The sequence below is a fragment of the Corapipo altera genome, unplaced genomic scaffold (assembly GCF_003945725.1).
Source record: "Corapipo altera isolate COAL_440 unplaced genomic scaffold, ASM394572v1 50, whole genome shotgun sequence".
Taxonomy (NCBI): Eukaryota; Metazoa; Chordata; class Aves; order Passeriformes; family Pipridae; genus Corapipo; species Corapipo altera.
The window spans coordinates 1,149,483-1,175,424 of record NW_020884889.1 but is presented as its reverse complement, the minus strand read 5'-3'; the positions used below and the strand labels follow the sequence as shown (position 1 = coordinate 1,175,424).

The 25,942-nt window shown below is 45.3% G+C and overlaps 1 protein-coding gene, 1 long non-coding RNA gene and 1 other non-coding gene across 14 annotated transcripts in view; 1 reads left to right on the top strand and 2 right to left on the bottom strand.

The window, feature by feature from the left end:
• Nucleotides 1-7,999, bottom strand: part of DENND4A (DENN domain containing 4A) — a 51,305-nt gene extending 43,306 nt beyond the window's left edge. For 9 of the 10 annotated variants that reach the window (XM_027644109.1, XM_027644117.1, XM_027644114.1 and 6 more), the window contains exon 1: nt 7,372-7,483. The gene's annotated coding sequence lies outside the window, so the exon portion shown is untranslated. Of the gene's footprint in view, nt 1-7,371; nt 7,484-7,932 lie in introns of those variants that run through there. The other variant, XM_027644110.1, reaches the window with a different exon arrangement.
• LOC113947516 lies at nt 7,566-20,181 on the top strand. 3 transcript variants are annotated; one of them, XR_003527769.1, is made up of 4 exons: nt 7,566-9,182; nt 11,385-11,517; nt 17,601-17,854; nt 19,525-20,181. It is a non-coding gene; the product is annotated as an uncharacterized LOC113947516 (long non-coding RNA). The 3 variants fall into 3 exon arrangements; XR_003527768.1 differs by lacking the exons at nt 17,601-17,854; nt 19,525-20,181 and adding an exon at nt 13,352-13,398 and having other exon boundaries at nt 7,566-8,199; nt 9,063-9,182; XR_003527767.1 differs by lacking the exons at nt 17,601-17,854; nt 19,525-20,181 and adding an exon at nt 13,352-13,398 and having other exon boundaries at nt 7,599-9,182.
• A 5,534-nt stretch (nt 20,182-25,715) lies between these two features.
• TRNAQ-CUG lies at nt 25,716-25,787 on the bottom strand. Its single transcript has one exon. It is a non-coding gene; the product is annotated as a tRNA-Gln (tRNA).
• Between the last annotated feature and the right edge of the window lie 155 nt (nt 25,788-25,942).

Here is a 25,942-nt window from a genome sequence, read left to right as displayed (position 1 = left end):
GACAGCTTGAGCTTGTGTTTTACACTGAGACATGTGTAAGCCCAGCAGTCTGTGCTACATTTAAGCATCCTGGAGCAGCAGTTTTCCACAGGGCTGATACCACCTCACTGGAGACACTCAGAGACTCCAGGCTCCCAGAACAGCTCAGACTGTAAGCAGAAATAAACTTTGTCCAAAGGAGGCTTCTCTTCACCAAGGCTTGGAGAACACTCTCAGAAGATTACCATGAGAAAACAAAGTGTAACATAAGCAGGGCTGGGAAGGAACACATCTCAGGAGGGTTTATGCAAACCATGAAAGATTTGCTTCCATTCCCGAAGCGGAAAAAGCTGGGGAATTAGATTATCAGAACTGTAATTTTGGGATCACGAAGTTCAAGGTTCTGTTCATAACCCCCATGTACAGGACAACCTCTCTCAGACCACACAGAACAATCAGCACTGGTAGTTCATCACTCCTACAGCCCAGAGAGCAAATCCAGCCCCAGTGCCAGTCTCTCTGACCCCCACAGCACCACGGACCAGCCCCAGTCACAGCCAGTTACTCTCCAGTTCCTGACTTGGACCATTTTCACACAAGGCTACAAAGAGAGCAGGCACCAGTAGCACTACACAATTTCCCCCAATGGTCTGATCTGTAATATCAAGTTTCCAGCAGTGTCAGAAATTATAAATTTAGGGATCACCTGCAGACCCTTAAGCACAGCTGCAAAAAGTCCAGGAATTCAGCAGCACTAACACATGAATAGTTTCCCCATGGACACTTCAAAAAACTCCTTTCCTAGTCACCTCTCTGGAAAGCCAATGAGGAGAGTTAAATGCAAGAAAAATAAAAATATATTTATGCATCATAAGAAAGACAGCCAGACCTGCTGCCAGTGTACCTGCAGCTCTATTTTGTATTACTTGCAGCCTGCAGAACATATTTACAACGAGTCTGTTGTCCTCCACCAATGAAGTAAACAATCTACTTGTTCAAAAAACAAGATGAAAAGGACCTACCCCAAAACAATCAGAACTTCTCATAGCATTTTTATTTTTAGTAGGACATTGCCTGTACTTTTTCTTCCCAATTCCTACTACTACAGCCACACAAATGACAGAAACAGAGAAAGTTGCTACAAACAGGACTAAAGTGATCAGTGCCTTACTTTTTAGACCCTGTTGCACAGATCTGCCCTCTGTGATGTCAGACAACACAATGATTAACAAGAATCCACTAGCCTACAAGCTCCCTCTGATGCTGCATGAATTGTTACTAAAAAATTAAAAAAACAAAACAAAACAACAAACAAAACAACACAGAAAACCAAGAAAAATCCCAGGATTTTTCTGCCCTGCATCACTGGACTGGAATTGCTACCCAGTGTTTTGCAGGCCCATTCACAATTATCTGTACCAACTCATGGTTAACAACCTCTGGTCCAAACAGCTGAGGAGATAATCAAGAGAGCTCAGGAAACTTGGCAACAAAGGGTCTCTAAGAGGTGCCCAGGACACAGAAAAGTGCTGGATAAAAGGGACAAAACACAAAACCATGAGTTTGGGAGAAGAAAACAGGCATGTAGCCAAGAACTGAGGGACAAGCAGATTTGTTCAGCAATGCCTAGGAGAAAAACTGGGCTTAAATGCAGAGGCTAATCTGGATTCAGTGGGATGACCACAGGCAGTGAGCAAGAACTGGACATGCAGAGCATCACAGCTTAGGTGAGGAAGCAGAATAAGTGGCAGTGAGAAGGCAGGGAGGAACAGACTTCACCCTGAGGAGAGAGCAGGCACATCCCACATCTCCTGCACTTTCCACCATCACTCATCAAGTCTTGCATTTGTTTGTCCTTCACTGCTCTTTGTAGTCTCAATAAAATCAAAGCATTTACTAAGAGGGTCTGACAAGGCACAGGCTGCTCTGGTGTTCATGACAGTTGTGCCACAGCAAAACCCCACGAAATTCAACCCTGATTCCAAAAATTCAAGGAAGTCATGTTCAAGTATCCCACAAGATTTGTGACAGAGACAAATCAGTTTTAAAACCTCCACTTTTCTTTCTAGATTACAGTATTTATGGCCAACAGGCACCACCAAAGAATGGAAAGGATTTCTGAAATACGACTGTGTTTATAGGGAGGGATGGAGAAAACAAATTGTAGCCAATGAGGGGGAGGAAAGCCAAAGCAAGGACTATAAAATGTAAATATTACTTCATCCAAAGCACAGTTCAGGAGGGCGGCTGGTCCATGGTTTTTGTACAACTACTTATTATACAACAACTTTTTAAAAGTAGAAATCCCCCAAACACAATGTTCTGTTTTTCTTGGCACAGCAGATAAAGGCAAATGGAAGCAGCAAATCTTCCAATGTTGAGCTTCAAACCCAAAATCTGTAGCTGGAAATGTCAAAGTGCATCAACCAAGAGCGACAGAAGTGACCTGCTTTCACCCAGCCACGTTTGGGCACACATGCCAACCTCAGTTTTGTTTTGAAACCATTCTCTACCCAAATTAAATTTCAAAATTTATGGCATGCTGGAAGGAAAGACAGGTGGGAGTTGTTTCTAACACATTTTGCTATATTTAAGAACAGACCTTAATTGCGACTTAAAATGTTTTATGTGATTTTTTTTTTGCCTTTGATCAGCAAAAATGCCCTCTAAGATGAGAAAACTGGACAACTGGATGATGACAATTATAGACAGAGTGCCTGACATGCAAAGACAGCATCTGCCAGGCAGTAACTGCTCTCTGCACATCATCTACACACCACTGGAAAGGTTTAATGGAGGGATAACACTCACTAATACCTCCCTCATCTACTAAATCTCTACATCCGGTTACCAAAATGTTCATCCACAGAAAAATAAGTGGGAAAGTACCACCACCAGCTCAGCTACAAATATATCAACCACCATGTACTGCTGGGACAGTTTCCTTGCCAGCAAAATAAAGCAACAGCAGGGTCTCCTCCCAAAAATCACAGTATTAGCTCAAGAGCAATGACATGCCCAGGCAACCACTGCTGATCCTGATCTTGGAGGGTTAGGAATTCTGAGAATAATTCCCTAAGCCCACAAGCTTCTTCTGAAGCTCAAGACAAAATCAAAACTCAAGAGTCCAGCCCCCAAGGCCCTTCTCTGTGTTTGCATAAAGCCTGTACACCAACTGGGGGTTTTCTCTTGGGACTTTTTCATGTTCATATGTGTGCATACAACTCATACATCACACTTGCTGCCTGTCCATTTTTATTTCAGATGGCTAAACTGAAATTATTTGATTAGTTAGTATGAATGATTTTTAATGACCCAAATTAAAAAAGTCAAAATTTACAGTAAATATTAAACAGGGAGGATATAATTGACTAACTCCCTTCTAACACTCCTTATTCTTCTTCTATTATTAGACCATAGTTCCTCCTTTTTTCACTCTCCTCCTGTTATTACTTACTTCACTCTATTTCAGCCTTTACAGAACTGTTATCTAATACATCTACTAGAGAGATACATATTAGATATATATATAATCTATCCAATATTTTTATTTTTACCTTTGAAAAGGTAAAAATACACTATTTAAGAATTGGGCTGGCCAACACTTTCTAAAGTTTTTCATTTCCACTTCTCGATTTCCTGCTGGTGCTGTTTCTGAGCTCTTCAGGGAACTACCAGTGACTAGTTCTGCATCACAGACTCTGTTGAAACGAGTGCCACAGTTCTCAGCAGCACTGCCCCACACAGCCTTCCCTGTGTGGTTTGATTTTGACTCTGCAGTCTGGGGGGGCACTTTGTGAGCACAAATGCATCAGCAGCCTATTTCCAGAGCAGTCCCCGACCAAACTTCCAGACCAGGCACAGACTAAACATGAAGGACTGCAGAAAATATCCAAGAATTATTATGCAATATAGGAAAGAATCTCATTCAGTTCAAGTAATTATTTGGTCAGTACCCATTGTTATAAACAGTTGATTTTAAACAACAGTTGAACAGTGATGATGCACTCACCGTTAATACAAATCCATCCCCTACCTGTTGGCTATCCCTCAGTTAAAGCAAGGCACAACTGGCTTTAGCTTCCAGAGGATTTGCTGCTTTTAGTACAGAAAAAAAATAAATCATTATTTGTGTCCACAGTAGCAAATGTTATTTAAAAAGAGAATTGATATATAAAGGAAGAGAGCCAGGGCCTTTCCTGTGCTCTTGCCTCAGTGAAGCTACAGCAGAGACAAGTGAACTCAGCCCTCCAAACCACACCTGCACTGCTGTGTGAGGGAAAGCTCAACCCAAACTGTCTTCAAAAGGTCCCAGATTTTTACAGGTTTGGTTTTGGAGTGGAACTGCAAAGTGGGGAGGGAACGTGCTGATTTGGGGGGTTATTCTGTTCGGGTTTTTTTACAAGAGTCGTCATAACAACAATTTGAAATTTTAATACATTCCAGGGAACCTGATTAAAATATTATAACAAACAAGAGAAACATACTGGAAATGCACCAAGCCACATAAATTGCGTCATGTTTTGGTAAGGCACTCATACAGAAATTATTTGGGTGTCTTTTTTTGGTTCTTTTATTACTGGTATTATTCAGTATTACAGTTCTTTCCAGGAAGCTTCAGAACAAATACCTTAATTCTACAGGTACACGTGTATCAAAACATTAACTACTGGAAGCCTCTGTAAAGACTTGGAAACCACCAATACCCCAAACATTATGTTTGAACAAGGTGACGAGGTTATATTGACTTTTTATTTTCGGTCCAACTTAAACGGGACAACATTTACCCTCCAACTTTTTGGTCGTGCCGACATTGCATTTAAAAACTGAGGTCAAAGCTGAGTAAAGGACAACAAATGGAAAGAAGATTTTCTGCAAGTCTTCATTTTGGGAGATAAATTTAAGATTGAGAAAGGGTTTGACTGAGTACCTATTGTGCCTCGTGGTCAAACCCAGACAGGTTGAGGAATGGGAGTAGTTCAACTATTCCTGCAGCCACTGTTATAAAAAGCATTTCAGCCAACTATGACTTGCAAAAGTCACTGCAACTCAGCTGCTGGGAAGCACCATGGAAATCAAAAAGGATGTTGAATATTTAAGTGATGCTGCAAATTTCTTTACCCAGTTTTCAAACCTCAAGGTTAACAAACCCCATTATCATTCAGCTTGGCCCAAGAATCATCTTCCTCTCTCAAGAGTCACAAGACAGTTTTCTGCAGCTATCACACACTACAGCAAGAATTAACCTAGAAATTAGTAAACCCTTCAATACAAAAACCTGTAGATTAAAAACTGCCAGACTGTCTGGCAGTGGTGGTGCCCCCAGTCCTGTTTTAAGAGTCACACAGAACAGTTGGACGAGTTACAGCCTCGCTCCCTTTAGGACCAGCTGGCTCTGCTCTCTACTTTGCTACTTTCCCTTTCAAGCACATATTTTAAATAGAACCAGGTTATTTACATTGTTCCTAATGCTTGACCTGCATCAGCTCCACTCACCTGAGCTCCACAGTGTGTGCCAGACTGTGTCAATATTTGTGCTTTTACTAACTAATAATTAACTCTAGCTGTATTAACTAGATAATTGCTAATACTGCCATTAGCACATACAGTAATTCCATTAAGCACCATACTGGTGTTATATCCTATAGAACAAGATACTCACCAGAAACACAGACCTACAACCACACTGCTACAAAAAATATGAAAACTCACACGTATGAAAATCCCTAAACATTGGGGGAAACATCAGGAAGCCCACATTTCAGAAAAATAGTCTTTGTGCCTTTTATCTTACTGCTCGCAGAAACAGATCTTATCTTTTGTGTTACTTTCTAATAAATTCACTGTTTAGAAGAGGCCATTGGGTAAAGCCTGTTTCAAAGGAGCAGAAGCCACTCATAACTTGAGGAAAGTACTCAACCAGCTGGACTCCAATGCTTCTACAAGTAAAACATGTACATCACAGAAGCTCTTAAACCTGTAGAGAAGCTTAATGGTTTTTTTTTGCTCTGTCTTTAGAGCTCCTTGCAATTTTCCCCTTCCCCAAAAGCTAACCACAAAAACTCTAATGCTCCATCTTTGTTAATGAAACAATCCCACTGCCAAGTCACGATTAACCCTAAAAAACTTGGCTAAATTCACCAGAGGTGCAGTTCTGCTTTAATGTTCACTTTAAGTGAACTCCTCAATACCCTAAAAGCAACATGGAAGTTTCACCAATACCCTAAATATTTAAAATTTTTAACAAAATGAGAGAAGCAGTAGACTCTTACAAAGTAAGACTTGACTGCTAGACACACAAACCAGAAAATAATCCATTTACTCCTCTCGACCTTCCTTGGCTAGACTAACTCAATTAGTTTCCCTAAACCACCAGATACCTGCCAAGATTAAATATTTGGGTTTAATCATTCAGAAAGTGAAAGACTATGCACTGTAATGTAACACTTTTTACGGAAACCTCTGCTTAAGCAACAGTTCCAGAAAAAAAATTGTGAAATAAAGTAAAAAGCTGTCCAGAACACCACACTTCCACTCTGCTAATTCAAAACAAAAAAAAAACTTTCAGAGCCAGGTACCAAGTCAAGACCTCATTTTTAGCAAAGGAGAAGCGGCACGTTTCAAAACGCAGTTAACTCCAGAATAACAACCATCGCCGGGAAGTTATTAAATATCATCATCCCCTGGCCAGCAACTTGTGCTACGCGCAGACCTCATGACGGAACGGCGATAAAAATGTCAGGGCTAATTTTTAGCACCGCGTCGCATTAATCCAGGTATAGGATAACCCAGGCTCGCCGAAGGGAAAGCCGGGACACAGACACGGCACCGAGGGGCTGAGCAGGAGCGGGGCGATTCCGGCTGACGCAGCGCGGCTGCTGCGCCGAGAAACCGCACGTGGATGCGGGGAACGCGCGCGGGGGGACGGGGGAACACGGGAACACACACACACACACGGGGATCGGGGGAACGCACACCCGCCTGGGTCCGGGGAGCACACACACGGATCTGGGGGACGCGCGCACAGACGGATTTGGGGCACACGCACACAAACACGCACTCCCCGGCCCGTGCAACATGGACGGCCGCAGGGGAGGGCTCGGCCGGCCCCGCCGCCGCCGCCGCCCCCCAGGGAGCCCCTCGGGCCCGGCCGGGGCCGGCGGGAGCCTCGGCCCGCCGGGCACAAGGAGGAAGGAGAAAGTTTTACCCCCTCCCACCGCGGCCCAGCGCAAAGTTCCCGCCGCCCCCGCGCCGCCCCAGCCCCCGGCCCGCCCGCGCCGGCCTCCCCCGCCCGCGCTGACAGCCCCGCGCCCCTTGCCCGCCGACCCCGATCCGCGGCACCGCCGCGGAGAACCCCCCGCCCCGCGGCGGTGACAGCCCCGCCGCCCTCACCTCAGGCGAGGGCCGCGCTCCGCAGGGCGAGGAGCGGGCGGCGAAGGGGGTGCGGGGGGCAGCGCGCTCGGTGCCCGCGCCCTTATCGCATCCCAGCGGAGCCCGGCTCGCCCCCGCCGCCTCCCGCCGTGTGGGCGGCTCAGGCGGGATCCCCCCTCCCCTCCGCCGCCATCTTGGCTGTCACGGGGCGGGGGAGGCGGGTGGTGACTCGGGAGCGTGGCGGGGCGGGCGCGGGTCCCGCCGCTTCGTGAGGGGGAGGCGGCCGTGCCCCGCCGTCCTCCGGCTCCCGCTCCCTTCTGAGGGCTCCCCTCGCGCCGCGTCCCCGCCGCTCCCGCCTTCCCCTTCACGCCGCGGGTCCGGCCGCTCCCGCCTTCCCCCTCACGGAGCGCGGCGCCGGCGGCTCCGAGCTGTGAGGGGGGAGCGGGGCGCCCTCGGTGAAAGCGCCTAAAACGCAACGCACAGACCGCAGACCTCCCTCCGCCTCAGCCCTCTGATCTAAACGACACCTTTAGATTAAACAGAAATTTATCTCCGGCCCAAATAGGCCGGGATTTGGCTCACCTGCGGCGCCCGTCGCCTGGACCCGGAGGAGGTGCCGGCTGTCTGGAAAACCAGGGATGAGAAAACCGAGGGATTTTCTGCAGGCTTGATGTAACCCGCAGCAGGCTGTTGCATCAAAGACTAGAAAAAGAACCCGGGACAAAAATAATCTTTTAAGTGCGTGCAGCTAAGATTAGTGCAGCGTGTCAAGATGTTGCTGAGCGCTACAGAACGAGTCCTGCCTGTACCAACACAGAAATACTACTTTTCTGGCATCTGCAACCCCGAGTATCCAAATTTTATACCAGAGTGATGTTTAGGGATAGGATCCGACCATACAATTTTGGCTTTAAATTCAAGCTTCCCTCCCTTCTAGATGTTGGGCTTGAGGGTTTAGATGTGGCTCGTCATAAAGACACAAGATCCGTATGAAATTCTGAATTTGTACTGTGAATATGTTCAAACCTACTGTATTGCTTTACCTCATCCCTCTGAGAAATCCGACCAAATAGGAGAATATAAAAGCAAAAAAGTACAAAATAGGGCTTTCCCCCCCCCCCATGCTTTTATTAATTTGATTGTTTATAGCAGAAATGCTGCTCCTCCTACCCCTCAGGTAGGAAACGCCACAGCTGACACAAGCTAGTCTCTACCCGGGCAGCAGCATTAAATTATTTAAAGTGCTGGTAGAGATTTTTCCAAATCAGTTTCTGCTATGTTTTAATCCTGGAAATGCTTTTCAAGTAAATAACAGTGGTGAAGTCCATCTTCTGGCTCGTGATACTAATTTGGATATGCAAAGTGTTCTGTTCTCTTTGCCCTTGCTGGTTTTCCATGTGGGCATAATTTTTAGCCTTCAGTGTTAACACCCAAGATTAATGGGTATGTTCCTACTTCTAAGAGTATTGTTTCAGCTGCTGTTGTACTGAGGCAAAATCCCCGCACAGATGTACGAATAGTTCACTTTGCAGGGTATAAGTTCACAGCCATGAAAATATTCTTGACTATTCGTAATGGAAACTTGCATTTTAGAGAAACAAAGTTCTTAAATATTCTGTGGCAGTTTTCAGCTCATTTTATAGGTAAAATTTTTTGTAGATGTCTTTGATTTGCTGTTGATTTATTTCCCTCCACCATTTCTGTCCTTCTAGGATTATCTGCATTTAATTACACGTTGTGTCAAGGTCAACAAATTGCTGTCGAGGATGGGGATCTCGCTGTGCAAGGCCTGACACAAACACCAGTAGAGTTTCTGCCCATCACAGCCAGCAGTGCTTATCTCTGTCCTGTCTTTCTTGTTCTCACATCTCCCCCTCCTTCCCACCCGATTCCATCAAGCCTCTGCTGCTTTCTCTCCCTGACCTACCTGCTGCTCACGCTCTCGGCTCTGGCACACTTTCACCCCCACCAGCACATTTAATTGCAATGTTCCATTTCATTATTAGCTTGTCACCACCTTTGTCAAGTCACCTTTCCTAACAAATCTCACCGCAAAGCTTTCCTGCATAGCTTGTCATCAATTTTCCACATTAGGGCTCATCTGAAACCATGTGCAAAAGGGTCTGTGAAGATTCATGGCTGCAGTGCTGTATTTATTTGTGAATAAAGAGCAGCACCAGTGAATAGTGCTACTGTACAGGCAGAGACAGATTTACTGTGTGCCCAGCTCCTGCCAGGCTCATTGCACAGAGATGTGTCTATGTGTCACTCAAACAAAGCCTTTCCCTTCCCCGGGATTTTCAGGTTCTCTGGGCAGTGGTCTCTACATGCACGTGGAGACCAACCCCAAGATCATTAAGTCAGCAGAATTCTTCCTATTAACCCCAGTCAGTGTTGGATCAGATTCTTGTTGTGCGTAGTAAGTTAATTAAACAAGTTAACAATTGCATGCAGTGCAGGTGGGCTGGCACCAGGCGTTTCTGTGGGATTCTGCTGCCTCTCAAGTGCAGGGTGGAGCCCTGGCAGCCAGATTTAGCCTCCCCCGGAGTGCAGCCAGCGAGACACGGTGGCTTTCTGCAGACTGGCAACCACAGAACCATTTTTTTCTGTGTTACAACCCCAAATTTCTAGCTTGTGGCACTCAAGTAATTTTCAGAGTATGGTTTAGCTTATTTTAAGTGTGTTTTACACGTGGGTAAACTCCAGCAAGGCAGAGGACAAGTGGCAGATGGTCAGTGACAGAGCCAGGAATAGAATGGAGGACTTCCTTGTCCCAGGACGTGGTTGTAATTGACTTTGTCCCAAGATTGTGAGATGTGATGATTTATAATTCATGAGACTTCAGCAGTGATTTAAAAAAACCCCAGCTATTACTATTCCCAGTTTTTTCTGGCAGAGGCTGGCTTCCCATAAGCAAAACGATTTCAGTGTCTTAAGTCTGCAATTTGGGGCTTAATCTGTTCACTTTCTGACCCGTTTTATTCCTTTTGAGCTCACTTGGCTGTGCTGTGTGCACTGCTCATTTACATCTACGGGGAGAAGGATGAGGCTCCAAGACAACCCAACAGAGTACCTTTCAAACAGACCTATCTGTAACCTTGGTAAAAATAATCATAAAGATAATGATAATGGATCATTATAAACCCTATAACTGGCAAAACAAGACTCTGCATTTCAGAGGACGAATTGCCTTCCCCTGTCCAGTAACCCACTTTATGGTGCAGTAATGGATCTGCATCCGGAGGGTTATGCACTGAAATGGAGCCTTTGGCAAGATGGGATCACACTACAAATGAAGCAACATCTTCATGGGTTTTTTTTTAATATATGCATATTTGAAAATCTGGAACTTATCCCTTTTGACATAAAGAGACTGTCCCTGCTCAGAGTGATTAAATTCTAGGACAGATTATGAAATAATGAAGTATTTAAATATTATGATGCAGCAGTACAACAGTGCAGTTACCCTTCCTTTTACTGATTCAAGTATAGTATTTCTGAAAAGCCTTTTGCACTCCAGGGAAACTACTGACTATAAATTATAAAACAGGCAATAGAGTTATCATGCATATATGGGGGGAAAAAAGAACTTTCAGACCTTTCTCTAGGTAAAGAACTTACTGAAGCAGCTAAAAATATGGGAAATGGAGCAAACACAGGGTCTGATCCAAAGGCCACTGAACTCAGAGAAGCATGCAGTTCATTAGGCATCAGAGTCATGTATGTCATGAATTACAATTCACAAATGCAATTAAGAATGTTACTGTATATGAGTAAGGATAAAGTCTGATTGTCTAATTGCATTGTCTAGGTGTTCTACTTGGATAAAATGAGCAGATTTTTCTCCAGTAGGTAGACTTTCTCAGCAAGGATGTATTGCCAATATTTATGTGAGAGTTTGTGGTCCCAGAAGCACAGAAACGCTGGAAAACAAAAAGGAAAGAAAAATGTATCCAAGGAGGAGATCCAACTGCTTCCAAGTCGTTTCTAGAAATAAAATTCTGATGCGAACTCATTATCATTCCACTTTCCAGTGCCCATTTGCTTCCTCAAGATTTCAGAGTGTGCATCTGAGAATTCTGACTGTGCATCATAAAGTTTCCCTCAGCAACTGCTAAAACTATTCACAAGGCACTGCAGCATGGAGCAGCTCTCAAAGATGGAATGGTAAGAGCCCCAGGGATCAGCCTTTGGGATTAATCAGGGACAAAACAGTTAACTTTGTGCTTTGCTGTGTTGCTGCGGGTTGGGGGATCAAGCAGGTGCTGCCATACCTCTTGTCCTGTTGTTAGCAGGCAAATAACTGGGCACAGCTGGAGCTTGTTCTGGAATGGCTCTTCCCACAGGCCCTGGAAGCTCCAAGACAAATATCTGTGGCCCATTTTGTGGGAACGGGACAGCAGGAGGGTTGCTTGAGGATGGTCCAAGTCCTAATGCATGTACCAAAGCCAACTCGCTGTGTGTGCCAGCACTAACCTGTTTTAAGTATTGCTGTCATCAGTAGGGCAAGATAACAAAAGCTGCTCTTTATGGAGAAATATCAGGAAGGAAATTGTGCATGCAGATTGGCCAGCGAACACGACAGTCTGGGGCTGTCAGTGTACACACTGATACTGCTGGTTTGTCGCTATTTTCAGCAGCTCCTGCACCCTCAGGGGTGAGAGAAGGGCTTAACTGCTGCCCCTGCTGTTCAGGCATCAGCCTTAAAGGTTCCATGTGGGCTCCAGCTCTTTGGCCCATCTGGAGGTGATTTCTCCAAATAGCAGTTTTCCTCTGAATCCGTCCAGTTCATCACCCAGAGCCACACCACATGACACTGTGGTGCTGTGGCATCTCCTCTCGCATCAGATAAAAACCCACTTTCCTTCACTAGAGAACTCAGTTCCTCATTATTTGCACTTTTATTTATCTTTGAATCCTGCCCACGCCAAGCAATTGCATTCGATTACCTAAACATTCCCCTGACTTACTTCAGGCTCTAAACTCTTGTGTAGTCCTGCTGTTTAAAGTTTTTGTGTTTTGTTCTAGAGTTCACTTATATCATGAGGGGTGAAGTGTATCTGTCAGTTAACCACTTCTCAGGAGTACTATTAGGCTTAATTAATGTTTGTAGAACACTATTGAGATTCTCAAGAGAAGCAGCAATAGAAGTGCAAAGGATTATAATTAATTTAGAACTATCTCATTTTTTGAGTAAATGGCTAACAACACTTAAGGTGAGATTCTCCAAGTAAAACTAATTTATTTGATTCTTACATGAAAACATTCTGAAGTCTGGGTTCCATTTGCTACTTCCACTGTATGATGCATTTTGATCTTTATGGTCCTTCGATATCATTTGATGTATCCAGGCACGTTGCACAGCTTCTTTTAGTTCAGGAAACACAGTCCAATATATGTTAAGTCAAGTTAAAATATAATAACAAAATAACTAAGTCAATAAACTCAAAGACAATCCACAGCACCATTTAGTGTATTACACAGCACCTTTAGGATATTAAGTGTTTGAACCATAAAGCCTGTAATTAATATTATGGAATGATTCCCATATTTATTTATGAGGCATCTCATTTACATAAATAGTCATTATCTGGAAATAAACCCAGATCATTAAAATTCCGAAAACTGATTGAGATCAGTCGAGATGTACCAAAGAGATTTGCCACACTCCCTGTTTGAGAGTCTTCTGAGAGAAGAAATCTCTGCTCCCAAACAAGCTTAAACAGGCCTGGGCTGTGGAAACACAAGCAGTGCTTCATGCCCATGACATCATCAAACAGAACGGTTATTTTGTACAGTGAGAAAACATTGGGTCACTCTTCTCACTAACTGGCATGGAGAGCTTCCAAGAAAATGCTTCTGACACATCTGCACTGGAAATTTGACCCAGATTTTGGCTGGTGTTGTCCTAACACAGATTTCTGCTTTCCTGAAACTCTGCAGCAAGTCAAAATACTTTTCAAAATACTCATTTCTTTCCAAATACTTTAAATACTTACAGGACTTTCAATACTTATGCATCTAGTCAGGAAACACATTGTGCAGAATGAAAAAAAAAAAGAAGAAATGGCACTTTCATGTTTCTGTTTGCAAGCTGGATTCATCACTCCTCAGCTATTACCTACAGAGTCACAGCTATTTAAAATTATGTTCTGGTTGATATAAAGAACGTGTCTCGGGTCCTGCTGTCAGTGTTTTTGCCTTTCAAGACCCAGAGCGTTCACTATTCAACTTTTTCTAGGTAGAAATAAACCCACCAGTTTTTAAAAAAGCTACAGCTACAGGATATACCTTAAAAATCTGCAATTTCCCTGAAAATTCAGACCTGAGTCTGTCCTTTTTCAGCCTATGATGCATCTTTGGAGTGGAAGTGTAAGCCCAGAGCAAGGTGATAGACCATGATCTGCCCTGTTTGCATGATTATCTTACTAATTCCTAGAGAATGGAGGTTGGCTCAAGTACTGAGTCATGAGGATTTCATCTCAATACAGATATTTTTAGTATCTGTTATTTTATCTCGGGTGAAGTTTTTTCTGTATCTGTATCACTGCCCAACTCCTCTCCTAATTATCTGAAATCCTTCTGTAACTGCTTTGGAATGTTCCCTTCTCTTATTACAATATTCTCTTGTGTTATATTGGCTCCTAACTGCTCATCCGTTGATTCGGTCAGGTAAGAGTGTCCGTGCTGCAAGTGTGAGCAACTGCTGAGAAACGGGCAAAACAGAGGAACAACAGTAAATCTCCCCGGTGAGTCACCGTGAATTTAGGTCAGCCCAGGCTCTGCCCTTTGCTGAGCTCTCTGGGAGTTGGCTCCAGGTTACCTGAGGGAGCCCCCAAACTCATCAGACCCCCCAAATTAATGGTTGTGTTCCTTTGCCATGTGTCACTGCCGCTGCCATGGGGGGGGGGTTAGAGGAGATGAACACTGTCTTAGCAACTGGTCCACAGCCTGCAGCTGAGAAAGGATATGAGAACAAACACAAACCAAATCACCTTGAGAGTAAAATACAAACCCTATTTGTTTAACCCAATTTGTGCCAAATAATATTATGGAGCCTCTCAATCTCAGCCAGTTGAGGCTCAAAATCAATGTGCTGAGAGCAGAGGAGGGAGAGTGGTGTATCTGGTCTGGCTCATACCTGGGCATCCTCTGCTGCAACAGTAAGGGGCTCTGCAAAACCAGGTAGGCAGAGAAAACTGTGAATTAGTGAATAATTTAACTGGTTCATCACCTCCTTGAAAAAAGTATGACCAAATGTTGATGCAAAGAAAGTAATTCACATAACCAAGTTTGAATTTGACTCATAACACAGTAAAAAGCTACCTTAATAAATGGCAATTTTTAAAAATCACAGTCTGACTCTCGATACAACAAAAAGACTTCCAGTATAAATAATGGAATTGGAGGAAATGTCCTTGGCAAGTCAATTTGTTCCATGCTGCTGATGGTTCCTGTTAGTGACAAGGATTTGTTTTTCAAGAGGGAAACAATGGAAAACAGATGCAAAACCGTTTACCAGAAGGCCAAGCAATGGCAGCTTTTCCAAAATGTCAAGTGTGCAGAGTGGAGTCAATTTAAAAGAGAATTAATTATTTAAACTGAATTAATTTGACTACAATGAAGCCCTGTTAAGCCATCTCATCCATCCTGCTTCCAACTGTGCTACCCCTTACAGTCTAAGTCTAAGTACTGACCTCAATTTTCAAATACTTCAAACAAAAACTCCCTTACCCAGTCAAGTGCCAATATGTTGCTTTTAAAATATATTTACTGTATCCCTTCCAGGAACTCACCAAAACAATTGTATTCACCTCCTCCACCTTCCCAATTCATCCGAGTTTAGTCCCTGGGTCCCCTTTTTCCTTCTTTTCCTCTTTCAGCTTCGTACTTGTGGTGTTTTCCCGGAAGCCTCAGGCAGTTTCCATCGCTGCATTCATCAGATCCACCTTTGCCTGCAAGTCTGTCCTTTGCATAAAGTCCCTCATATCCTGATCTCAACACCTTTTCTCTTTTCTTTCATGCACTGCCTTGCTGTTGCTCGCCTTTGGGGACAGGAAGGTGACTGAATTTTAGGTCCACAGCTTTCATATGGAAGCTCATTTTCTCAAAAGCACATCCACACCTACTTCCCCTGGAACCAGTTGTCCCAAAGGGCTTCAGTTCCTCCTGGAACATGGGCCATAAAAAAGTTGTAATACACAGATTATCACCCCTAGAAGGAGTACTCCAGAGACCACTGTGCCCACTGTTTGCATTTTCCAGGTCAACAGGGATTTGCAATGCTACCAACAATTTAGAAGTGGCAATAATGTTTACCTTTTTCCCTGATATGTGGCAAACACCAACAGAGACACTGTTCCTTTGAAGTCTTTTGTTTCCCATGGGAATATCTGTAACCATTTCTACCAGTGGTAAGTCAGAGCTGTCACTTTTGGTTTCCAGTTTCAGCATGGGCAGAGGAACCATTCCAAAACCATCCTTTTCTGTCACTGTTGAAGCAAAACATCTGTGCTAGAATTTATAAAAAGTAAATTCCTTTATTTCTTCTATTTCATGGAGGAAAAGCACTCCTGTCTATTAAGTAATAAACTTAATTGCCCTGGGTCTTGCCTGCACTGGGAATGCATATTAATTTAAATGCATCAGTGTAAAAATCAGTCTCATTAAACTATCTCAAAGCCCTAAAATAGATTGAGCACTGTTCTAACACTTGCATATAATCATTCATATCAAAGTTATAATTTACAGGAGCTCATGATGAATATAAACAGGAATTAAAACAGCAAGGAAAAATGTTTAGTGGAAATGATATTTAAATTGATGGTTAAGAACTCTCTTCTGGAGCATATTCCAGGCTTTGGAGGAATACAGTAGGTAGGATCTGTATGGTGTACTAGAAACAACATATAAAACGTGAACACACGGAAGCCAAAGCAACACCCTCACCTCAGAAAGGCATTTCTGAAGTGATTTTGTGCTCTGCCACTTCCTTGCCGTGTGTGGGGAATGACTCACGTACACGTGGAAAAACGAGAGCGAGTTCTTAGAAACCATAACGTGTTCTTGATCAGTCACAACCGATGGCGCCAGGGCCCGCTCAGCGCATCGGCCCCGCACAGCCCGGCTGGGATCTCCATAGTTACCCTGGGCACAACACCACACACCGAGGTGCCTTTGTGGGGCTGATAGGCAGACAGGAAGCCAGTGAACATCTGCTACAGCTTGAGATGGTTCTGCCTCCAGCGACCGCCGAAAAACTTCAGGCTCTGCATTCGACGTCCCGCTCCCTTGGCCTTTGACACCAGCAGCTGTTGGACAGGAGATGTAAAATGTTATACCTGCTGAAAGGGAGGTGCACTGTTTTCTAAAGGGCCTTTGGGATGTTTAAAGGCAGTTTTTTCTTTCCTTTTTCTGATGACTGGAAACGCTGGATAGCAGAGTCTGCATATGGAGTTACTTCCTGAAGGTCAACCACTTCCTATTAACAACTATTTTTTTTTTCTCATGTTCTGTTTTCCTTTCCAAACCTGCTTTGTTTTGTTTTGTTTTGTTTTGTTCTGTTTTAAACACCAAAAACAATTGCCCCATATACTGAATAGTAATTATAATCATCCTAATCATCGTGAGGAAGCCATGTGCTTCCCTGGAGCAGGGCTGGGGCTTCCAGCCCAGGCAATCTGTCTTCTTGGAGCTTGACAGCATTTCTATAGCATGGACAGCCAAGGAACGGAGTTACACAAAATAAATACCAAACAATTTAGAGCAAACCGTTTCTTTGTTTAAAGAAAGAGCTCTCAAACATGAATTTTGAAAAGGGAGCTCAGCCAAAAAGTGCAGATTCTCTGCTTGTGTGTGTGGAGAAAATCTCTTCTCCACATAGTTCAGCAGTTCTCCACCACCGTAGGATTTTCATTTGCGTGGAAAACTACTAACAGGGAACCACTGACAGCAGCATATTTTTAGGATATTGAGGCCCGTGGCATCTTTATGTACTTCCTCTGAGACTGTAATTTTGTCTAGGATATTGCAACAGTTGTGATGAAATCGGATTTAGCCATGTACGGCAGATCCTTTGGGTCTGACGCCATGAGATGAAAGTGGGGTTCAGAGCAACAATGAGAAAGATGAAGACACTACTCCAGAGCTAGGAAAGTGTAGGAGAGAAGAGAATTTTGCCCAGAAATTCTATGCTCTGTGCTTTGGAGTTTTATGCAGGTTTTTTTGTATGTTCTATTCTTAAACTGCAGATGGATGCTGGTTTGCCGGAAAATAAATGAAGCACAAGGATGACTTCAAACATTTGCAGGAGCCATGCTGACACTCAAAATATAGAAACATCAAGTAACTTTCCTGGTGAGATCATAAAAGCAGAGCCACAGTGATCAAAGAAGAAAATGCAAGACTCTTACTCCATTTCTAATACAAGATCCATTCTCCTTCTGGGACCAGGAGCCTCCATGGCACAGAGATGCTCCCATAGTCTACAAATACAGTACATAAGGTGGGTCCTTTGACAGTATTTAATTTGTTAAATGTGGGAATATTCATAAATACAGTAGATGTAACCCTTGAGAGTGACAAATGACTGATCAGGTTATTATTGTATAATTGAGTCATGGAATCCCAGAATGGTTTAGGTTAGAAGGCTCTTTAAAGATCATCCAATTCCAACCCCCTGCCATGGGCAAGGACAGCTTCCACTAGCCCAGGTTGCTCCAAGGCCCATCCAACCTGGCCTTGGACACTTCCAGGGATCCAGGGGCAGCCACAGCTTCTCTGGGCAACCTGTGCCAGGGCCTCCCCACCCTCCCAGGGAAGAATTCCTTCCCAATATCCCATCTAACCCTGCCCTCTGGCAGTGGGAAGCCACTCCTCTTGTCCTGTCATTCCATTTCTTGTCCCCAGTCCCTCTCCAGCTCTCCTGGAGCCCCTTTAGGCACTGGAAGGGGCTCTAAGATCTCCCTGAAGTCTTTCCTTCTCCAGGTGAACCCCCCCCCAGCTCTCCTACCTTGTCCCCAGAGCAGAGGGGCTCCAGCCCTTGGAGCATCTCTGTGGCCTTCTCTGGACTTGCTCCAGCAGCTCCACATCCTTCTGATGTTGGGGATCCCAGGGCTGGAGGCAGCTCTCCCCATGGGGTCTCACCTTTGCAGAGCAGAGGGGCACAATCCCCCCTTTGACCTGCTGTCCATGCTGGGGATGCAGCCTAGGATACCTTTGCCTTTCTGGACTGCTCTCAATCTTCTGGATTTCACAGGGAACTGAATTTATTAAACTGTATTAATATTAGAATAATTAAATATATATCTTGAACTGTGTGCACATTGCATTTAACCAGCTTGGGAACAGGCCAAAACTTGAAGCAATTTTTAGGAGAATTGCAGAATCAATACATCAATTCCCATTAATTTGGTGTCAGAGGAAACAAATGTGTACCTGTCTGAAATGTGTGCATTCCCTGCAGAGATGTACTAAAATAGGCATCTTCTGTCTGCCTTCCCTGTGCCCTTCAAACATCAGAAACCAGGGCCAGAATGGGGGAAACCCAGACTGGCTCCAAAATCTAATGGAGACAATTTTAGTAACCCAGTATCCTGGACAAGTTACACACAAATCCAAGCCATCCTAAACTCTACCCTATCCACTGCACTGAGTTCCTTGTTGCTCCCCCAATGCTCCAGTCCCTCCAAAATTCATCTCTGCTTCAGGGCTGAGAACAGCTAGGCAGGCTGAGGAGGAACTGCTTTCAGTCTGTCACAGCCATGAGCTGTAATTCTGCACAGCAGTGAGAAAATATTAGTGACTAATCCTAATCGAGAGCACATTTTAAACCAGCCAGAGTTCTGGATCAGTCCAAGCTCTGTAAAATGTGCTGTGCTCCAAAGCAGCTGGCACATCTTGCTCACTGCACAGCTGGCTGCTGAAAAAACTCTTGTCTCAGGAGGTTTGCTCAAGCACATGAAACATATTTTTAGCTTCCCAAAGGTGTTTGTACTCACTGAGCTGAGAGTGCAACCTGCCTGACAGCAGCTTTCCAGAGGAAGGAGCAGGAGAGAGGATGATGAGATTACCCCCCACGGAAGGAGATTCCTGCTTGGAATATCAACACACCTTTTCAGTCTCTCTCATTGTGACTGTTTGTGCTTTCATCAGATTTTCCATTTGCTCCTTCAGCTACAGGACCAGATGGCTCCCACACATAATGCTCTGAATCATGGCAAGGCTGGAGGTGTTTGTTCTGTGGCACAGCAAACACACGCTGGACCAGGTTAAACCCCCTCTCAGCCACATATGGTGCACGCTGCGTGGAGCTGCAGCAGGTGCCTATGGATCCACACAGAGGAAGATCCTTTTCTTCTTGCAGGTTGTCAGGAAAATGACTGTCATACCTTCAGCACAAATAGCAGGGAATAGAGGCAGTGCAGTAACACATGGCACAGGACAGATGCTCGGCGCTTCCTGGGATGCACAATGCCTGATGGCAAGGAATCCTGGCGGGCCAAGGACAGGAGGCTCTTGTTCCCCCTCTGATTCCCCCGTGCAGCTTGTGATTAAACTGGTGCTGACACCTTGCCTGGTGCCTGTTTGCACAGCCAATTGCCCTGGGCAGGACTTCTGGCCATGAAGCACCTACTGGAAAAGGAGAGAATCTCATTGTTTGAGAGCATCTTTGCCCCTGGCATTTGTTAGACAGAAAATAAAACTGATTTTCTCCTCACTTGCCTCACGTAGATGTGGGGTAGATTCAAGCTGTGGCAGCCCTGTGAAATAAGAGTGAATGGGGGGTGTCTGCCAATGGAACAACCACTGCTCAGGAGGACGAGGCTGGAGGGATTGTCCCTCACTGATCCATCACACTTCTGAGCACTGAAAAACCCTGTAATAATGAAGGTGCTTTTTCAATACCTAGGAGGTGGCTGTTTCAGAGAATTCCAGCCTGCCATGCTGGGGCTCAGCACAGGCACCAAATCCCAGGGTGGCTGAGGGATGTCCCGGCTCGCATGATGGATACGGTGTGTGTGCTCTAGGCCACACAATGAGGGAGCAGCCAAGCATCTGGCCGTTCTCCAATGGCCACACTCCACCTCAAGTATTTTCTGAGATGAGAAAATTACCCTTTGGCTGTTTTTCAGCTTGCTTTCCTTGGGATGCATTTGACATTCCCTCCTTGTTGGGAGTGACAGGACACCTTGTGAGCAGGTGCTGTGCTGGCCTTTGGCAAGCAGCGGGACACCCGTCAGGGACTGGAGCAGTGACCAGGAATGTCACAACTGCAGCCTGTGCAGAGCAGCTCTGATGAAGGTTAAACATGTGCTGCCACCACCTCTGAGGTCAGCGTTGGGCTCACTTTAGCAGTCCTATAAATAGATGACCAAGGTTGACTGAAAAGAGGATTTGGCTCGGCTGGATCTTGTTTAGCATTCCCAAGAGAGGAAGGCAGATTCTTTTCCCTCTTCTCTTCCAGCCTCTAACCTTGAGTTGGTCTCTGTGGGAAGCATTAGTGGCATTTGCCAAAAGAGCTGCCGCCGTGAGCCGGATGTCCTGCTGTGTCACACAAACCACACGTACACGTCTCTTCAACCTGCTAACCCAGACCTAATTCCACTAAAGCCTCAAACTAATTCCTCGCCGGCAAAACTAGGGAAAAAACCCAAACAAACCTTGAGCCTAATTGCTTGAAAACAGTAGGACACCTAGTGGATTTATAGGGAATATCTTTGGGATTATCAGAAACATTTTGTCATTTTCTTGGCAAAACCAACTGTGAATATATTTATAGAGGAATCATTGAAATATCAGGATTTCTATTTAATAAATTAATCTTGTTATAGCTGTTACAGCCTGCAGTTTTCCTGAATAAGTTATTGCAACCTATAAAAAACCCAAAGAGTGTTGTTTGCATGACTTGAAAAAAAAATAATTGTGGAGAACTGGATGGTTCCCAAGGTCTGGGAACAGGAGAAAGGGTATTCTGCCAGATCAAAGCCATCCCAGTTGTTCCATCTGACAGCTCTCTAATGATCTTAATGAGCAAAATTCTACGGTCTCAGCCTGGCTCCCTGTACAATCGTGCAGCTTCACATCTCCATGCTGAGCACAGCCAAGCAGCTCTGCTGGTTGTTTCAGCAGAGAATGACTTGGCCACAGAAGTCAAACTGCCTTCTTCATTCCCCAGGGCCGCGCTTTTGAATCCAAATGAGAGGATGATGGGCCATGTGACAATGGCTGCTCTGCTGTCGCTCAATTTGTCTGGTACCAACACCAACATCAAGCAGATTTTGACTCTAGATAGGAAATATATCTCTGTGGCAGGGCGTGTAAGAGGAAGAAGATTTGGAGTGATGGTTCTATGAAATGATATCCTGGCCAGCAATTATCCTGGGGTTGCCAGTGTTATCTTTGCTGGGATGTCTCCGGAGGCAGCAGATGCAGACAAAGAGATGAGTGTTGAGTCCAAAATGGATGCAGGAAACTGAAGACTTCATTTTGACAGTCAGCACAAGGAACACCAACTCATCGGGGCGTGCACTCAATTCCTCCCCAAAGCACACTGAAAACTTCCTTTCCCTTCTGCTTATTCCATAATATTGTCCCAGTGAAAAATGTCTCCAGAAGATGGTTAATTTTTCTGCTCCCTTGCCACTCTTTCTTCAGTGCTGCTGAAACCCCTAAAGAACAGCAAAACCAGGATGAGGTTTGATTTTTGGATAGGTCCCTGTTCAGATCCAGGTCTTTTTTTTTATTCCAACCTCAAGGTTAGGAAAGAAAAGGCTGATCTAGAAATTAATTTTGATTTGGTCTATTTCATCTTATATCTTTTCTTCTCAGAGCTGCAGAACTCAGATGGTGGAATTCAAGTGAGCTATCAGCAGAAAAATTCCTGTTGATCCATGTATTTTCATTACTCCTACCTCTGGCATGAAATTACCTGAAAAATAGAATTCCTTGCACGTTGTAGACCCTTTAATTTGGTCCAGGGTTTTAAAAAAGAGTGGTTTTTTTTTTATTTCTGTGCATGGATTTTATATTTGAAGGGGTTTTTTTCTGACTGATGTGTCAGAATGGGGGTAGAGTGTGCTAAGAGTATGCTTTTGTCTAATTTAGCAGCTGGATTGGAAAGCTTGAATTATCTCTGCATAATTGCAATGATTCATGGATTGTTAGGAAATTGCAAAGTATTGATTGGATTTTCCCCTTAGGAAATATTTCTCCTCTGATAAAACAGAGGAGGTTCTGGGGTTTTGCTTTTGTCCTTCCTGCTTTCTGCCCCAGGGAAGCCAGGGGCTGCTTTCATCTGGAAAACAGGAATTTGGGTCAACAGCCATTCAAGGACAGTTTTGAATTACTGCGATTTCCAATTCCAAATCTTTCCCTGAGCTTTGCAGAGCGATGGGCTTGGCGGAGTGTGGGCAGGGATTTCCAAGCCTGAAAAACTGGGATCAGCAACAAATACTGGCCATCCCTCTTTCACATTCTTCCATTTCCATGTCAAACACTGCTGGTGTGCTCTGCAAAGAGACCTTGACCTTGTCGTGGGAATGCTACAGCCATCGGAGATGGTGGCAGATTTTCCACTTTATTAGGCCAGGATTTCTCTCAGGGTCTCAGGAGCCTGTGGGAGGAGGGAAGTGGGAGACTGAAATGAAAATCAGGTGCAGGGAGAGCCTGCACACAGTGCCTGGGGCAGCCAGAGCTGGGAGCCCTGACACACATCTGCACATTAATGGTGCTGGGCCCTTTTGGCAGCTCTGTATGAATTTCCAGAACAGAACCATAAATACGCAGTTATGATGTGACCTCTGCTGCTTTTCTTCTCTTAATTGAACATCCAAGGCCCAGCTGAGTATCATTCCTTGTCTCTGCTCCAGTTGCTTGGAACGTGCTGCCTCTGCAAATGGTCCTGCCTAAGTTAGGAATTACGAGAGTGTGCTAATTCAAGGTTTGCCATGAATTTAGTGTTCCCTCAAGGATGACACTAATGGCAATTAATGCAGCAGAAATGCCGGTGCTGAGTGACTGTTCTCCCATTAAAAGCTGTCAGTCAGAGAGCACAGAGTCCTCTGTTCTTTCAGGCCTGACCTCTGCTTTTTGGCCATGTTTCATGTGCACGGCAGGTGTCCTGGGCCATCCCATCCCACTCCCCACCCCGGCTTGCTCCAGGAGGGGACACAAAGAAAGAGCAGAGCAGCCAAAACCAACCTGTGCTGACAGTGACATTTCCTGAGGGTTTGGATATTCTCATCTGGGGCCTGAACAGCAACAAAATTAACCCAGGATTGAACAGGATATAAGACTTTAATTTCTAGAGATCCCTGCTAGTCCAGCGCTCTCCTTGTGCTCTGCTCTGTTGATTCTTGTTTAGACACGGAGCTCTTTCAGTTTTCACCATGAAAAATCTGATTTTAAATGATCAAATGCATTTAAACAGGCTTAGCTAGAAATAGCCCCCACTGCTTCTCAGCTACATGGCAATCTGCACAAATGTCCATGTTTTGGTAAAAATGATTGGTAAAAATACCTCTGCTTCGTAATGGCTGATGTTCAACAAGTGACAGCAGTGCAGCAACATGGGGACTGTGATTTTTAGCTCAGCCAGAAGAGCCACTGCCCTCACTCTGTGCCCTGATGTCCTGCACAGGATGTGCCAGTTCCAGATGAGGAACATCTGCACTTTGGTGCAAGAGGAAGTAACACTTACGCACACAAAAAAATGTAAATAAAGGGTGTTTCCAGGCTCACCAACAAAATCCTAAACACAGAAAGGAGAACAGCTCTTGCAGGAGAATAATTAAAAATAGTTCACCTGTGTAATTTTTTAAGTGTTTTTAGCACTAATAGCAATTCTGGAGGATGAAACCAGGTCTGAGAAGCATCAAGTGAAAATTAATAGCTTTTTAGCAACAAAGTTCAATGGAGAAGCGCAAATAGGATGTGAGATGGAAACCTGAACTGCCGAGTTATAAATACACCCCAGCCTCTCCGCAGACAAATATCCATTATCCATTTAATGTGCTGTAGGATTGTGAGGGGCAGCAGAAGCGGGATGAGCATTTTCAGACTCAAGATTTTGAGTGTTCTGGGTTTATCTGGAGACAAAAAGGATGAATCCAAAGACCCCAGAGACCACCTTGCTGCTACACTACCAGAGCGCTCTCTGCTCTGCCAAGGTCTGGCCTTGCAATGCCCTTATGGGAACTGGCACATGGGACACATGGAACAGAGCCCTGGGGATGTGAAGCCCTGAATGCTTGTTGGGTTTTGTGCCCCTCTGAGAAGCTGGAGGTGCATGATCTGCCTGGGCACGTGGGAGGCTGGTGGCAGGATGTGAGCCTGGACTCCAATGCTCCAATCTCACCCTGTGCTCCTGTGGTGGGACACACTGGGCTCACATCTTACTGTGTCTCCATTATTAATGCTTTGTTTGCCCCTCTCAGAGGCTCTGAGGCAGCGTGAACTATTTATTTTTAAAGGCAGAGGATCACGTTCTGGCTCGTTATCCTTCCAGCAGATGGTAACTGATGCCCAGCGCTGCTGCCGGTGCCCGGGGGTTACTTTGCACGCACAGGAATGATGACACAGCCACTGAGTGCAGCCATGGCAAACATGCTGCTGCTAACGGCAGCCTGGTGGGAAAAGAGCATTTTAGAGGGATTTGGTTTAATCATCTGGATGCGAGCGCTATTTTTATCCTCTGCTTTTTAGGTCTCAAGCCTGTGCCAAGGGAAGCTGATGACGAAGCTGGTGTCTCCTGTGGCACAGGGGCACACAAGGGTGACCGGGGCAGTGTAGGCAGTGGGGAAGGGGCCTGTGATTGCAGCCCCTTTGCACTTCATGAGCTGAAAGAGCTCTGACACCTCCACCACGAGCTCCATTGTTTTCACATGCCCCTTTGAGACCAGTTCATAGGAGGGATCTGTGAGATCTGCAGACCTCTTGCCAACCCACCCCAAGCTGCCCTGTGGCTGTGGATGGCTTTGGGGTGAAGTCATCATCTGTCCGTGGAGGCAGAAGGGCACCCACACTGTGCCCAGGGATGGGCTGGTGGGCACCAGGCAAGAGGTGATGTGAGATGTGGTTGTTACACCTCTGTGTGTGAAGGGGCCTGAGGAGCTCAGAGTGCATGTGGACATCATTTGGGCACAGGAGCCCGTGGAGCTTAGAGTGTGTCCTTGCATCATTTGGGAAGAGTCTGCGGGAGCTTGGAGTGTGGCCAGGCATCATTTGGGCACAGGACCCCGGGGAACTCGGAATGTGCGTATCCATCGTTGGGAACAGGAACCTGGGGAGCTCGGAGCGTGTCCGTGCATCGTTTGGGCACACGAGGTCGAAAAGAAAAAAAACCGAGGAGCGGGTAGAAAAGTATCAGGTTCCACCGAGATTTGAACTCGGATCGCTGGATTCAGAGTCCAGAGTGCTAACCATTACACCATGGAACCGCTCTGCCACCGCTCCCTCCCGGCCGCCCCTAGTGCCTTCCCACCGCAGCGCATCCCCGCAGCCCCCTGACAGCCGCCGCGGGGGCCGGGCTGTGGCGGGGCCGGGCTGTGGCGGTGCCAGGGGGCTCGGGGCCGGGCGGGACCCCCGCTCGGTG